The sequence below is a fragment of the Zalophus californianus genome, chromosome 9 (genome assembly GCF_009762305.2).
Source record: "Zalophus californianus isolate mZalCal1 chromosome 9, mZalCal1.pri.v2, whole genome shotgun sequence".
NCBI lineage: Eukaryota > Metazoa > Chordata > Mammalia > Carnivora > Otariidae > Zalophus > Zalophus californianus.
The window spans coordinates 76496660-76513825 of NC_045603.1; the positions used below are offsets into that span (position 1 = coordinate 76496660).

Consider the following 17166-nt stretch of genomic DNA (forward strand, 5'->3'; position numbering starts at 1 on the left):
AAATAAATAAATAAATAAATAAATAAATAAATAAATAAAATGTTTAGAAAGAGGTAAGAAGGAGATTTGTTAAGTTCACCTTAGGATTTTTGTGTAAGGTCTAATCTTTCTTCAATTGAAATTATCCTTGAATTTTCAAAATACGCTTTAGTTTACACGTCTGAAATACGCTTAAGGTCAGAAACTGCGGCTATGTGTGCGAGCATTTATTTGTAAATAGCTCCCTCTAGTGAGAATTATTTAAAATTGAATGGTTCATTTCTGAATCTTTGAACTGGTAAGTTTTGGTTTTTTTTCAAGATTTTATTTATTTATTTGACAGAGAGTGATAGCGAGAGCAGGAACACAAGCAGGGGGAGTGGGAGAGGAAGAAGCAAGCCCCCCGCCCAGCGGGGAGCCCGATGGGGGGCTCGATGCGGGGCTCGATCCCAGGATTCTGGGATCATGACTTGAGCGAAGGCAGACGCTTAACGACTGAGCCACCCAGGCGCCCTATGAACTGGTAAGTTTTTGAAGAGCAGTTTTCAATTTTTAAGAACTACAAATTCTTGAATTGTATTCTCTATAGAGCCCCAGATAACAGGATAATTTTTTTTGTTATTGTAGGGTCTGTTTTGGAAATAATTTATGGTGAAAAACAATCCAAAGACACACATAATAAATTAGCTATGTGTCAACACCATAACTGCAACTTTTTAGAGAAGTAATAAAATTGACTTGAAAGATAAATCTTGGCAGCAAACTAAAATACCAACTGTTCTGGAGATGAGAATTGAGTGGGGAGCTTAACAGAGAGATGGTGATAATGCTACAGAATTCAGGCTGAAAAGAATAAACTTGTTAACAGTTTACAAATTGCTTGCACTTGTGTTTTCATTTGCTCTTTTGGATATCCTGTGAGGTCGGGATTATTCTCTTATTTTACAGGTCGGGAAACAGTCTCAGCAAGGTAAGTGACATGCCCAGTGTTGAAGAGCATTGTGGATGCTGTGGTTTGCCAGCCAGATTCCCCTCATTCCTCCCGCTCCGGGGTTGAGGTTGGGGGGGGGGTTGCGGTCATTGGCGGATGCCTCTCAGCTAGACTGCTTTCTGTAATTGTTCTCAGCCAAAGAAAGACACTTTACCTAAGGTTTTGTGATACCCACCCTGAGCCCCCCCCCCCCCCCCCGCCCGCCCCGGTACCATGCATATCTGATGATTGGTTCATGTGTGGACAAAGACTTGTCCACCTTGCCTCTATGTGGGATATCTTGCTAGAGCTATGCCAGCTTCAGCGCTCCCCATGGGATCTGCCGAGACTTCCCCTGAGCTGCGTTACAGTCCAACCCTTTTGTCTGCTGGGTCTGTCTTTCTTCACCACCCACAGGTTCTGTTTCTGCAAGGACACTCTGATAACTTCTGCACAAAAACCTCAACGTCTTAGAGTCTGTTTCCCGGTAAATCCACCCTGTGACAGCTGATCCTGGATGTGGTCCTAAGGAACTGTCTCTAAAATGGAATCTTGTTTCTGGACCTGGCTGAATGTAATAAAGATGCCCTTGCTGGCTGTAGGGGGACCCAGGCATGCAGTTCCAGAGTGATTGTTAAAGCTTGTACAGGTGAGAACTGAGATGGGCTTCTGATGGAAGGCAATGAATGCATTGGTTGGTGTAACGTCCCAGGGATTGGAGGGTTTCAGGGGAAAATTAAGTAAGATTTGTGGAATTAGATGGCAGTTGCCTGGAGCCACGGATGCAGATGCGTTGGAGAGGAACAAGGAAAGGCTAGGGTGATTACTCACCAATGCAATGGGAAATGTGAAGCCAGAGTGCTGCTTTGGCTGTGTATAAATAGACTCCCAGCTCCTATAGCCTGGGGGCAGTAATGCTAGAGACTTAGAAATGGTAAGAGTAGCGGAGTTCCACAGAATGTTGACTTCTGAACGGTACTGAGTCTGCTGTATCCAGGCCAGGGCCCTGATTTGGAAGAAGTGAGACTTTGGATGGGGACTTCTGGGTTGACGCGCTAAAAAATCTTGAATCTTCAGATTCCCTTGGACCCTCTGGGCCTGCAGACAGGACTCACTCCTTCTTCTTTTTTTTTTTCTTTTATTTTTTAAAGATTTATTTATTTGAGAGAAAGAGAGTGCACGAGTGAGGGTGGAGGGGGGCTGAAAGCGGAGGGGCAGAGGGAGAGAATCTCAAGCAGACTCCCTGAGGAGCGCAGAGGCCCACAAGGTTGCTGGATCCTATGACCCTGAGATCATGACCTGAGCTGAAACCAAGAGTCCCACACTTAACCAACTGAGTCACCCCGGTGCCCAGCACTCCTTCTTTAAAGACTAGTGTAGTGCCAGGACCTCTGGGTGGTTCGGGTGGTTAAGCATCGGACTCTTGATTTCAACTCAAGTCATGATCTTAGGGTCGTGAGATCAAGCCCTGTGTGGGCTCCGTGTTGAGCCTGCTTAAAATTATCTCTCCCTCGGCTCCTACCCCCCTTCCCTCTTAAAAAAAAAAAAAAAAAAAAGACTAGTGACTTTTGTTTATTTGCAGATGATGCAGAGGATCTTGCCTCACAAGAAAACCATGCCCTTCTCAGGAGGCTTCTCTGTCTCCTCCTCTCTTGGCCATTAGGCCCCTAACTAGGGTCAAGTCACAACGCAACCTGGCCGAGAAGTGCTGGGCCTGCTAAGGAAGAAAGGGGCTATACCCTGCAGTAGTTGTAAGACCTTGTCAGCACGTGACATCAAGAAGTGGAAGTGTCAGGCCGCCTGGGTGGCTCAGTTGTTAGGCGTCTGCCTTTGGCTCAGGTCATGATCCCAGGGTCCTGGGATTGAGCCCCGCATCGGGCTCCCTGCTTGCTGGGGAGCCTGCTTTCCCTCCCCCACTCCCTCTGCTTGTGTTCCTGCTCTTGCTGTCTCTCTGTCAAATAAAATCTTAAAAAAAAAAAAAGTGGGAGTGTCTGCAGCAACTTCTTCCTAGAAACATCACCAAAGGCAAGGGAGGCAAGGGCAAAAATGAACTATTGGGACTTCATCAAGGTAAAAAGCTTTTGCACAGCAAAGGAAACAATCAACAAAACCAAAAGACAACCGACAGAATGGGAGAAGGTATTTCCAAATGACATACCAGATAAAGGGCTAGTGTCCAAAATCTATAAAGAACTTATCAAACTCAACACCCAAAGAACAAATAATCTAATTAAGAAATGGGCAGAAGATGTGAACAGACATTTCTCCAAAGAAGACATCCAAATGGCCAACAGACATATGAAAAAGTGTTCAACATCACTCGGCACCAGGGAAATCCAAATCAAAACCTCAATGAGATACCACCTCACACCAGTCAGAATGGCTAAAATTAACAAGTCAGGAAACAACAGATGTTGGTGGGGATGTGGAGAAAGGGGAACCCTCCTACACTGTTGGTAGGAATGCTAGCTGGTGCAGCCACTCTGGAAAACAGTATGGAGTTTCCTCAAAAAGTTGAAAATAGAAAATAGAGTAAATACTACTGGGTATTTACCCCAAAGATACAAATGTAGTGATCCGAAGGGGCACGTGCACCCCAATGTTTATAGCAGCAATGTCCACAATAGCCAAACTATGGAAAGAGCCTAGATGTCCATCAACAGATGAATGGATAAAGAAGATGTGGTATATATATACTATGGAATATTATGCAGCCATCAAAAAATGAAATCTTGCCATTTGCAATGACATGGATGGAACTAGAGGGTATTATGCTAAGCAAAATAAATCAATCAGAGAAAGAATTATCATATGATCTCACTGATATGAGGAATTTTTTTTTTAAGATTTTATTTATTTATTCATGAGAGACGAGAGAGAGAGAGAGAGGCAGAGGGAGAAGCAGCCTCCCAAGGAGCAGGGAGCCCGATGCGGGACTCGATCCCAGGACCCTGGGATCATGACCAGAGCTGAAGGCAGATGCTTAACCATCTGAGCCACCCAGGCGCCCTGATATGAGGAATTTGAAAACAAGACAGAGGAGCAAAGGGGAAGGGAGGGAAAAATGAAACAAGGCGAAACCAGAGAGGGAACAAACCATAAGAGATCCTTAATCTCAGGAAACAAACAGGGCTGCTGGAGTGGAGGGGGGTGGGATGTGCTATGGTGAGTACTGTGAATTGTGTAAGACTGATGAATCACAGACCTGTACCCTTGAAACAAATAATACATTATATGTAAATAAAAAAAATAAAAAATAAAAAGAAGTGGGAGTGTGTGCGTGGGACCGGCTCCCGAGGGTGCACAGAATATAACATCGAAGAAGGAGAGTTTGTTTGGAGAGCATTCTCTCCTGGTATGGGATTTACACCTTGACAAGGACCCCAGGAGATGGCGCTAATATACTGTCAGTTTGCCTCTTCGGAACTGGAAAAAAGTACCCGCTCACAAAAGTGAGGCAGAACTGGAAGAACTGCGTGACAAATGGTGACGGATGGAATCAAAATGTCCAGAGAAGTGGGGATGCGACATTGAATGTACTATATAGACTAGCAAACCCACCAAGAACTGTGTTCTGTGGATATCTCCATTTACCCTGGGATAAAGCCTGGCCTGGTAAGAAGGTAACAGCATCACTGAGAAACTTTTTTTTTTAATTATTTATTTACTTATTTATTAAATTTTTGGTTTTTTATTGAACAAATTCGACATATAACATGTGTAAGTTTAAGGTGTGCAGCCTGTTACGCCAATGCATTTATATGTGGTAATATGATTGCTGGTGTAGCAATATTTATCACATTACATAATTGTAGTACGGTACTATTACCTATATTCATTACACTGTGCATTAGGTCCCTGTGGCCTATTTACTACTCCTTATGCATTTGTACCCTTAAATACCAGCAATCTTATCCCTCCCGTCCCAAATAGCTCTGGTAGCTGTTCTCCAGAGTTCTGAAGGCCAGGGCTGATGGTAGGAGATGCTGTTCCAGAACTGGGCTCGTTGATGGTTATTGGCTAGTAGGGTCCTGAAAGAATAGAGGCCAGGTGCCCCAGCTCAGCGCCGCCAGCAAGGTGGGTGTAGTTACCCTAATGAGCTGCCGAGAGCACATTGGCTGTAAACACAGAATAACAGGGTATCAGAGTCAGGAACAGCTTACCCCCCCCCCCCCCCGCTCCAGAATCAGACCACTTTGGCTCAGCGAGGCTTGGAACTCCCCTAGGTGAGATCTCCATTTTTAAGTGTTAGGCTCTAACTTTTGTTTTCTGTTATTGTGTACTGTCTTTTGAGCCTTTCTCAACAATGAAACCCCAGGGCCCTATGGCATCCATTGCATGAGGTTCTTTAACTTCTACCCGATGCATCAGAACAGGGCCACCTGTTCCAGATTCTAGACTTACTGCTCTTGTGAGAATCGGGGAACAGTCACTCCAGTTGTGCTATGGGTTCAGATGAGGAACTCCAACTAAGAAAATCTGCAGTCTACCTATACCCCTAAATTTTTCTTAACCTTTTCCAACAGTGAGTAATCTACTTCTTTCCTCTAAAAGAACCAGTTTCTCTGAAATTTTTTGGGGGGCCATTCTCAACATACCTCTGTTTCTCAAGCTTTGAATTGGGCTGTCAAACTGTCAATAGCTTTCATGTCTGTTCTCTCACCCTTAAGCCCCAAATTCCTCATCCTTTTGGGATCACTAGAACTCATGCTTTTGAATTGCTTTCTCTTACTGAAGGCAGCAACTCAAGTGAGCTCCTCTCCTCTTTCCTAGACCTTTCTTTGTCTTCAGAACACTAATTATTTTGTAATATTTACATAAACACATAAATAATCTAGTTAATTATGTAAATATAAAATTGCATGTAATCACTTTATTAGTAGTGAGTAGGAATCTCACTCCCTAAACTCAGATATGCAAGAAGGATAACTTAAAAGATTTTACTGTAACAGGAAAATTTTTTTAAATTTTTATTTTTTATTGTTATGTTAATCACCATATATTACATCATTAGTTTTTGATGTGTAACAGGAAAATTTCTGACTCTAAGCCTTCGTTCAGCCGGAGTATGAGGCCTAATCTCAGTCATGTCTAGGGTTCTTTTTTTTTTTTTTTTTTTTTTTTTTTTTTTTTTAGATTTTTTATTTATTTGAGAGAGAGAGAATGACAGATAGAAAGCACGAGAGGGAAGAGGGTCAGAGGGAGAAGCAGACTCCCCGCTGAGCAGGAAGCCCGATGTGGGACTCGATCCCGGGACTCCAGGATCATGACCTGAGCCGAAGGCAGTCGCTCAACCAACTGAGCCACCCAGGCACCCATGTCTAGGGTTCTTTACTGGCCCCAGGCAGATGGTTTTGCTGAGTTCCCTGAGTGGCCATTGCTCATCTGGTTTCTCTGGTCCCTGCTTCTCAGCCTCTTTTGCCCGCCCCTCCCCTTCTGCTAGATCCCTATGTTTTGGAGGTGGCTCAGGGCTCAGGGATGGCTCTGAGCTCAACTACACACTCTGTATATCATTTGAGTCTACACCGCTGCACAGCCTGACCTGGAGATATCAAGAGCTGAAGCTGGATGTCTTGGGAGAGGATTGAGCTGCGAAAAGAGATTTGAAGATGGAATTAATTAATCCTAGGGTAAGAGTCACAGTTGATTCCCGGATTGTTTCTCTCTAGCACCCAGACTTCTCCAGTGCCCAGGAGATAGAGAAAATAGATTTAAAGCTTTTCCCCTGGTATTTATTTCTTCCTTCCCCACTCTCTCTCCTCCCTTCCTCCCTTCCTTCTTCCTTCCACAAATACTGTCAGCCATGTACCAGGAGAAGGACTAGATCCTGGAATGTATTTTTTAGCTCTCTGGATACAAAAGATGTATCATTTAGAGAAATTTTTGAACAACTTGTAGTCTTCCCTGAAATCATCTACTTAACTATCATCTATTTCAACTTGAATTGTCTTCCTATTAAATGGACCACTATTAAGTGTTGTGATGGTACTAGAAAATAAGTAATTTGTAAAGCATTTGCACAAATGCTAACCAGGCTTACTACTTTGGTTTTCTCTATTATCTACTTAGCAATCAAAGCTAACTCCTTAATTTAACATATGATGTTGAAAATAATTTTACAATATTTCCAATTAAGTTAATTTTTGTATTGCTTTTGTGTTCTTTGTCATCACATGTAGAATGACAAAATTCTGATTTGCATATTATTAATGAATATGGGGTATTTTTCCATTTGGGTCGATAAGAGCTCATTATTATCTCATTTCAGAAATGAGTTCAATGCTCAGTCTGCAAATCACACAGTAACCAACTCTTTTTTTTTTTTAAAGATTTTATTTATTTATTTGACAGAGAGACACAGCGAGAGAGGGAAAACAAGCAGGGGGAGTGGGAGAGGGAGAAGCAGGCTTCCCGCCGAGCAGGTGGCCCAGTGTGGGGCGCAATCCCAGGACCCCAGGATCATGACCTGAGCTGAAGGCAGATGCTTAACGACTGAGCCACCCAGGCGCCCCCACAGTAACCAACTCTTCCGAATTAACCACAATTCAGAGTTAGCTCACAAGCCACTTTTCCTACATTTGTGCCAAGCTGCAAGAAGCTAACGCTTAATGATCTACTTCAGCTAAATAGGTTGGACAGAATTTAAATGTTCATTAGCAAGAAGTCTGACCCAGAACCAAGATAGGTCATCACGGAAATGAAGAAAGTAGGGAATAACACAGTTTGGACGAACATTATCCAATCTCTGATTTGTGGTTGGAGAAGACCATTGAGGTGACAACACTACTTCTTATTTAATAAAAGACTTTAAAAATGGGAACACTATTTGTTGTGTTTTCAAGTTCTCCTAAATATTTAGACTATTACTAAGAAAAATATGTTGTAAAAACCAATCTATGGAGACTATCAGGAAAGAAAGTAGGGGCGCCTGGGTGGCTCAGTTGGTTAAGCGACTGCCTTCGGCTCAGGTCATGATCCTGGAGTCCAGGGATCGAGTCCCACATCAGGCTCCCTGCTCAGCAGGGAGTCTGCTTCTCCCTCTGACCCTCTTCCCTCTTGTGCTCTCTGTCTCTCATTCTCTCTCTCTCAAATAAATAAATAAAATCTTAAAAAAAAAAAAGGAAAGAAAGTAATGTTGCATGGGAACATCTAACCTACTGAACTTTGGTGTCCGAGCTATCAATTTGGTTACACTGTTTGGATATTCTGATAAGAGACAACTCTTTTTCTTTTTCTTTTCTTTTTAAAGATTTATTTATTTATTTGAGAGAGAGCGCGGACTCATGTGTGAGATGGGGGGAAGAGAGAGGGGCAGAGGGGAAGGGAGAATCTCAAGCCAACTCCCCGCTAAGAGCAGTGCCCCACCCATGGCTCCATCCCAGGACCCCGAGATCATAACCTGAGCTGAAATCAAGAGTCAGACGCTTAAGGGACTGAGCCACCCAGGCACCCCAAAAGACACTATTTTTAAAGGATAAATCTGAGAGAATCTCACAACAGCTTCATTTGGGCATTTAAAAAAGTCATGTTGTTGCCATAGAAATATTATGATTTACATGACTGTGCCAGAGCTTTTTTATTTGTCTATTAGAATAAATTTGTCTATTCGAATAGACTTCCTTTACAAAAGTGTTCATTTTTATGTGGCTAATAGGCCAATACAGATATTCTCCAAAGAATATCATCATCACGAATCAAATAAAATTAGCATACTAAAGGATTCATATTTAACTGCTCAAAGTGTTGTTGGGTCTAAATCAGTCCATCAGTAAGGCTTTATTAAACACTGACTAAGTGCTTAGCATACTGCTGGGTACTCAGGGGCTATGAAACACCATATCGACTCAACACCAAGATCTAATGGAGAGCTTTATGAAGTAAACCAACACATGCCTGCAATCCCAATTCTGAAGGTTCTAATTGGTAGATTCTGGCCTGAAGCTCCTGGCAAGGAGCAATCTCTTTTCTTTCTTTTTTCTTTTTTTTTTTTTCTTAACCTCCCAGGTGATTCTGATGCTTAGTCAGGACCAGGACCCATGTCAGCAGTCGTCCAAGTCTGGTCCCTGAACCCACGTCATCAGCATCACCTGGGAACTTGTTAGAAATGCAAATTCTTGAGTCCCACCCTGCTAAATTATAGACTCTGGAGAGAACAATCTGTTATAACAAGTTCTCCAGGCAATTTATCCTTGATAAAGTGAGATAATCATGGCCTTTTCTCTGGACTGAGACAGATGCCTTAGGTTCTCTCTTTGCTGCAGAGCTAAGGAAATAGGACTTCCTTTTTCTCCTTGGGTACATAGCCAGCCACTCTGCCCTCCTTTTCATGCTTAGCACCCTGAGTAAGTGGGGAAGGAAATGTGCTCCTCAACTTCCTACTTCCTTGCTGCTTGGGAAGATGATAAACAGAGAGAGTCCCTTTTGTCTTCAAGGAGAACAGGAAGGGGATAAAAATAATAACCAATCTGGGGAACTGGTCAAAATTCTGGGATTTGGAAAAGTCTGTCCTGGCCCCTGGCCTTTTATCCTCTGTTTTTATTCCTGAATAGGGGAACTCACACCCTCCCGGTTTTCTCACTCTGCCTTTAGCAAAGCCATGGCTCTTTACAACAACTCAAGGCCTAAAAATAAAATAAAGCCAAGATATTGATGTCCCCTTTCGGCATAAGTTTTCTTTTTACTTTTTAATGGAAATCACTCTAAAACAAATTTTATTTAGCACATTCTGGATTTTTCTTGATCATCTCATATAATTATAATAAAAATGAACTGTCCTATCCTACAACAATCATAGAGACTATTGAAGATTGAAGACATGTTTGTTAAATAATTCTAGATGTCAAGGATGTTTTTTCTTGTGTTTTTTTATTTTTGTCTTTCTTCTCATCCTCAAGCTATCAGCAAACATGCCCAAGTATCTTTTTTAATATTCTTCCCTCTCTAATTGTTTGCTTTCAATTTCAGAGGGCTGGGAAACCAGAAAACAAGTTTGTCAGAACTATGTTTTAAGTGGGCATAATAAATTGGCAGATTTTATTTTTTACTGTTAATAATCAATGTTAGTGAGGTTGTATTAAAGTTAATACTTCCTGGGGTTCCTGGCTGGCTCAGTGGGTAGAGCATGTAACTCCCAAGTTCAAGCCCCACTTTGGGAATAGAGTTTACTTCAAAAAAAAAAAAAAAAAGACAGAAATGCCTTAAAGTACATATTCAATATTCCACAGGTCTTGAAGAGAAAAAAAATGGTTAAAATTCTTCAAAGAAAAATAAGGTGAATACTTCCTGATATTGCTCAAGAAAACATTAATTAATGTGATCCTTTGGGAAAGCAACTTGGCAATATATGCCAAGCTCCTTAAAATATTCATATTCTTTGTGGCACCTGGATGACTCCATTAAGCAACGGACTCTTGATTTTGGCTGAGGTCATGATCTCAGTCAGGGTCTTGAGATTGAACCCCATGACTAGTTCAGGAGTCCGCTTGAGATTCTCTCGCTCTGCCCCTTCCTCTGCCCTTCCCCCGTTTGTGCCTTCTCTCAAATAAATCTTTAAAAAAATATTCATATTCGGGCGCCTGGGTGGCTCAGTTGGTTAAGTGACTGCCTTCAGCTCAGGTCATGATCCCGGAGTCCCCGGATCGAGTCCCATATCGGGCTCCCTGCTCAGTGGGGAGTCTGCTTCTCCCTCTGACCCTCTTCCCTCTTGTGCTCTCTGTCTCTCATTCTCTCTCTCTCAAATAAATAAAATCTTTTAAAAAAATTCATATTCTTTAATGTAATGTTTCTAGAACTAATGTAAAGAAATAATTTATTACAAAAAATATTTATCCACAATGAAGTTTGTTGTTTTATCATTTGTAATAGAGAAAAGCTGGAAATAACCTAAATACTTAATAATAGTAGAGTTTTTAGGTAAATTATAGAACCTTTAATAAATGAAATTATAAATACTCACTGAAACTGATAAATACAAAGATTTTGAAATAACTTTAGCATATGTGCATACAACATAATATTAAATAAAGAAGGTATTTCCCAGGGCGCCTGGGTGGCTCAGATGGTTGAGTGTCTGCCTTCGGCTCAGGTCATGATTCCCGGGGTCCTGGGATCAAGTCCCGCATCGGGCTCCCTGCTCTTTGGGGAGGCTGCTTCTCCTTCTGCCTCTCTCTCTGTCTCTCATGAATAAATAAAACCTTAAAAAAAAAAAAGACGGCATTTCCCCCATCCACTGCAGAGCTTGGAAATAATATAATAATAATGGCTAAATATTTTATATAAGTTACCTCATTCAAACCTCACAAAAGTCCCTGTTAAATGAGTACTCTTATAATAACCATTTAATAGATGAGGAAACCATTTCTAAGAATTGAAGTAACTGGCAAACAATTATCAGACCTGCTATTCAAACCCAAGCTAGGTGGGTCCAAGAGCCTCTGCTTCTAACCACTGAGGCTTTAAATAGCGACATCCCAGTTGGTGCTTGCTGGGCTAGCATAATTATTCATGACGCCCCATTTCATCCTCAGAAGGCCCAACTGAGATGATAAATCCTATGGGTACACTAGCTCTAGGTGACCACAGCCATGCTCAAAAATGAGAAATTCTCCAAGGATGAGACGCTGAGGGTGCTCTGGGACTGAATATACATGGAATCGGAGGTAAGAGGGAACTAGTGACCAGAACGTGACAGAGGTAAGAAAGAGCATGATCTCAAAAGATCAGTGACCAAATGGCCTCATGCCTGGACTAGGTCACGCCAGCAGGGGGTCTAGGGGAAATCGGTATGGGGAATAATGGGTTACTAGAGCAGGAAGAGTCTTAGGTGTGACAGATTGCAAAAATGGTCACAGTACCTCTCCCACCAAGAGGTGGTATCTATTTCTCCACCCCCTGAATCTGGGCTGCTCTTTTGACTTTCTTTGAGCAAAAGAATGTGATGGAATCGACATCGTATGAGTTCTAAACGCTGCTACCATGTGAACCAGCCTTGGCTAGCCTGATGGAAGATGAGAGATCACACAGAGAAGGACCAAGGTGCCACAGTTAATAAGCCAGCCACCTGACAGACATGAAGCCAGGCCACCTAGGACCAGCTAGACCCCAGCAGACCCACCAACTGACTGCATATCAGGCAGCTGACTACAAATGCATGAACAGGACCATAGAAGAACTGCCCACTGAGCCCAGTCCAAATTGCTGACCCACAGAATTGTGAGCTGAATAAACTGGGTGTTATTTTAAGCCTCTGAGCTTTGGGATGATTTGGGATGCAGCAAAGCTAACTAATACACCAGGAAACCCTTGCAAATATCTCCCACTTCCACTCCTCAAAGGTCTAGGCAGTGTTTCTTTGGGGGTATCTGTGCCAGGCAAGAGCAATGCTTGGGACAGAAGGGAAGTAACTGTGTATCTAAGATCCCTACCTGCAAAAAAAACTGAAGATCCCTGAGCCCAGAAAAATCAGCCATGAAATATCTTACCCAAGAAGATGTGTGCTTCCCTTCTTCCAGAAGATAAATCACGTATATTGCAAAATGAGATAAGAACAGGGTAAATTTTGCCAATTACCTAAGAAGACTTTTTTTATTCAGAAGCTATTCATTTTTGTTATTTCATGTTGCTGTTAAAGAAGAGCCTGCCCATTAGGCCCGTTCTTCTATGTAACTCAAGAACTAGAATTACAACTGAATTGTTACCACAGGCCATAATTGTTGCCCCAAGAGAGGTTATAAAAAGAGAACATTTCCCCCCTTTGAAGCAGACACTTGGCCATGCCACAGATTTGGCTGTAAATTGTAGACAAACCCTCTGTTTCATTGCCAAGATAAGTAAATGAGATCAGAACTGCTTACGCATTCGCAAAAAGTAATTTATCTCACCAGCAGAAGGCAGTATCTAGTGTTGGTCTATGCATTCATTTTTTGTGGAGGTGAAATTTACCGATTATAGAATTAACCATTATAAAGTGTACAATTTTGGGGCATTTAGTGTATGCATAATGTTGTGTAACTACCACTTCTCTCTAGTTTTTTTTTCATCATAGGGACACCTGGACGGCTCAGTCGGTTAAGCATCTGCCTTCGGCTCAGGTCATGATCCCAGAGTCCTGGGATCAAGTCCCACATCGGGCTCCCTGCTCAGTGGGGAGCTGGCTTCTCCCTCCTCCTCTGCCTCTCCCCCTGCTCATGCTCTCTCTCTCTCTCTGTCTCAAATAAAATCTTAAAAAAAAATACTTTTTCATCATAAACATCCATACACTGAAGTGATCACTGCCCAGTCCCCTCATCTCCTGGTAACCATTAGTATGCTTTCTGTCTTCTATGGATTTGCCTATTCTGGATATATTATATAAAGGAAAATCATTCAGTTATGCAACCTTTTATGTCTGGCTTCTTTCTTAATATAATGATTTCCAGGTTCATCCAAGTTGTAGCATGTATCAGTACTTCCTTACTTTTTATGACTAAATCATATTCCATTGTATGTATATATGACAATTTCTGCATGTATTCATTGATGGGCAGTTGGGTTGTTTTTACTTTTTGGCTATTATGAATAATGCTGCCATAAACATCTGTGTGCAAGTTTCTGTGTGGACATATTTTTCATTTGTCTGGGTATATACCTTGGAGTGGAATTACTGGGTCATATGTAATTCTGTATGTAACTTTTTTTAAAAAAAGGATTTATTTGAGAGAGTGGGGGGGCGGGAAGGGAGAGAGAAACTCAAGCAGACTCCCTGCTGAGTTCAGAGCCCGATGCTGGGCTCAATCCAAGACCCCGAGATCAGACCAGAGCTGAAACCAAGAGTTGGGTGTGTAGCTGACTGCGCCACCCAGGTGCCCCTATATATAACTTTTTGAAGAATCTCCGGCATTGTTTAAGATAGAGAGTAAAGGGAAAAACAGAAATCCCCTTTAACTGGCTTCTTGGTGTTCTGAAATTTTGGTGCCCTGAAACTTTCTCTCATTATCCATTACAAAGAATTAAAAATAGGTCTAAGAAGAAAAAGATTACTGCTATTTTCAAATGATACACAAAGATTAGAAAAAGACATCTAAAAATATTTATTAGGCAAATAATAAAATAGTGTCATAGGTGAACAATATTAAAAGAGCTCAAGAAAAACATTTCGGGGCGCCTGGGTGGCCCAGTCGTTAAGCATCTGCCTTTGGCTCAGGTCATGATCCCAGGGTCTTGGGATCGAGTCCCGCATCGGGCTCCCTGCTCTGCGGGAAGCCTGCTTCTCCCTCTCCCACTCCCCCTGCTTGTGTTCCCTCTCTTGCTGTGTCTCTCTCTGTCAAATAAATAAATAAAATCTTAAAAAAATAAGAAAAACATTTCATAGTGATAAAAGGAACATAGATCCAAGAAGGTATAATAATTTTAACATTATGTGGAACCAGCCACAGGTCTGTGATACACACAAATCAAAAGCAGGTGGAACTACAAGGAGAAATAGACAAATTTATAATTAGAATGAGATTTTAAACATACTCTCTTTTGGAAACTGACAGATCATATTTGCCAAAAATCAATTTTTTGAGAATTCAACTAACACAATTAACAGGCTTCAACTAGTATGTATATATACAAATCTGAGTGAAATCCATTGCTTTCTAACCAGTAGTTGGTTTTTTTTTTAAAGATTTTATTTACGTGAGAGACAGTGAGAGGGAACACAAGCAGGGGGAGTGGGAGGGGAGAAAAGCAGGCTTCCCGGTGAGCAGGGAGCCTGATGCGGGGCTTGATCCCAGGACCCCGGGATCATGACCTGAGCTGAAGGCAGACGTTCAACTGAGCCACCCAGGCGCCCCTAACCAGTAGTTTCTAAGCAGTTGTTTGGCACAGACATGTAGCTGAAGCCAAGCTGGCTAATGTTGCAGAAGGAATGCTGGCTGATGGATACAAAGTGTTGGGCTTTATTCTATCTCCATCAATTTGCTCAATGACTTGGACCACTCATGCCCTTGACCTCAAATTTTTTATCAGTAAAACTCATAGTTTTACTGGATTCAATTAAATAGGCAAGTATATACAGAGTGTCTAAGTTGACTCAGGCACTAAGGCAACATGGGGAATAAAATGTTAACCCAGACACAGTTTTACCTTCAAGGAGCCCAGTTTGGTGGCAACAGGGAAAAATTTTGTTTCATGCAGTGGATTGAGATAAGAGCAGTGTGAAGTCAGCGTTCTTTGGAACCCTTCTTAGAGGGTAAGTGATGCCTCAGTGGAGACTTAGGCTTGCCTGTGAGTGAGGTAGACAAATAGGGAGGAGGCAGAAGGCTTCAGGCCAGGGGTCTGATGTATATGCAAAGGCCCCAAATGAGGGAGAGGTTGGCCAGGACAGGGAATCATTTTGTTATGGTTGGAGGGCATCATTCTAGTGGGAGACTAAGTAGCAGTAGGGTTGCAGAGGGGCCCCCTCTGAAGGGGTCCTGTGAGTTTTCTCATGGATCCGGGGCCTTATGCTGGAAGCAATGGGGAGCTATTGAAAGATTTCAGATGAAAGATGGGGCAAGAACAGGTCCATTTCTGTATCAGTTAGGAAGGATGTTGTGTTTTAAGTTTGGTTTTGAGGAGAATACCACGACTCATTGTTCAGGTTACATACCATTAACTATATTGATCAAAGGTGGCAGGGAAGCATACTTGTTTCTGGTACCTATAACTTGATTGATGAGTGAATGCTGAATGAATTCTATACAAACATACATTTGTAAATATGTCTATATAAACAGGCATACCTCCTTTTATTGCACTTCTATTGGACTTGACATATATTGCATTTTTTTTTCTTTTACAAATTGAAAGTTTGTGGCAACCCTGCATTGAACAAGCCTACTGGCGCCTTTTTTTCCAAAAGCATGTACTCTGTGTCTCTGTGTCACATTGTGGTAATTCTCACAATATTTCAAACTTTTTCATTGTTATTATAGTGATCTGTGATCAGTGATTACAACTCCCTGAAAGCTCAGATGACATCCTTTTTTAGTACTTTTTTTTTTTAAGATTTTATTTATTTATTAGAGAGCGAGCGAGAGAGAAATAGCATGAGAGGGGAGAGTGTCAGAGGGAGAAGCAGACTCCCTGCTGAGCCGGGAACCTGATGTGGGACTCGATCCCGGGACTCCAGGATCATGACCTGAGCCGAAGGCAGTTGCTTAACCAACCGAGCCACCCAGGTGCCCTTTTTTTAGTACTTTTAATACTATTTTTAAATTAAGGTATGTACATTGATTTTTAGATATAACGCTATTACACACTTAGTACAGTTTAGTGTAAACATAGCTTTTATTTTAATTTTTAAAATTTTAATTTTTTGTGTGTGTTTGTATGTGAGTAAGGCTATAGAAGTTTATTAAGTGAAGATACAGAAAAAGCTCTCAAGAGTGAGGGGTCCCAGGGCCCTTAGGGTTCGTCTTTTATAGAAAGCTAACCAGGGAACTTAAATCCTTTTAACATCTCTATTGATAACACCTTCAGTGGTTTACTTCCTTTTTAGGGGCTGGTTATTCTTTGTTGATCACAGGTAATTATCATAAAGACACCTGTCCCACACGACCCACCCCACATTCCTAGGGCTGGGTGGTCCGATTTGTCCCCTTATCTCTGGTTTCCCCACACCTCTACATTTTTGGGGATTTCTGTAAGCCTGATCACATAGCCCCCCATCTCTCTCTCCCCACCTAGCCCTGCCTGTCCCTTACTCATTCCTTCCCCTGGAATAGTAACCCTAACTGCTGTTAGGGAATGGGATGATGAGCCCTCTGGCTGCTTCCTGATGAAATGGGGCAGTGCGCTGTGTAGCAGTTAGAACCTCTCCAGGGGTTGGTTCAGGGGCTTGTGGCATGGCTCCAGGGGGTCATGATGGGCAGCAAAGGGTACATGCCTCAGCACATGCAAAAAGGATGAACATAAAGTATTAGGGCCATATGATCACATTCCTTAGATAAGATCCCCAATTACCAATTTTGTCAAATAGATCAGTGGATATCTTGATCTTATTTAATTGATCACAAATGTCCCCTATTAATTGAGACAACTTGCAGGAGTTAACTGTAATGTTAAAACAATACATGAGGAAATTTCACACCCCAAATGGTGTAGCAATAGTAGACAGTCAATAGTGGTTCTTGAGAAGTCCTTCTCTGAATTTAATTCTTGGCTGAGTGCATTTAATGCCTGGGAAGTATCATTTAGAGTACTGCTGAGCA

The 17166-nt window shown here is 41.9% G+C and overlaps 1 long non-coding RNA gene across 1 annotated transcript; it reads left to right on the forward strand.

The window, feature by feature from the left end:
* The first annotated feature begins 439 nt into the window (after nt 1–439).
* LOC113921383 lies at nt 440–2741 on the forward strand. The gene is made up of 4 exons (XR_003519664.2): nt 440–502; nt 928–949; nt 1367–1598; nt 2532–2741. It is a non-coding gene; the product is annotated as an uncharacterized LOC113921383 (long non-coding RNA).
* The last annotated feature ends 14425 nt before the right edge of the window (nt 2742–17166 follow it).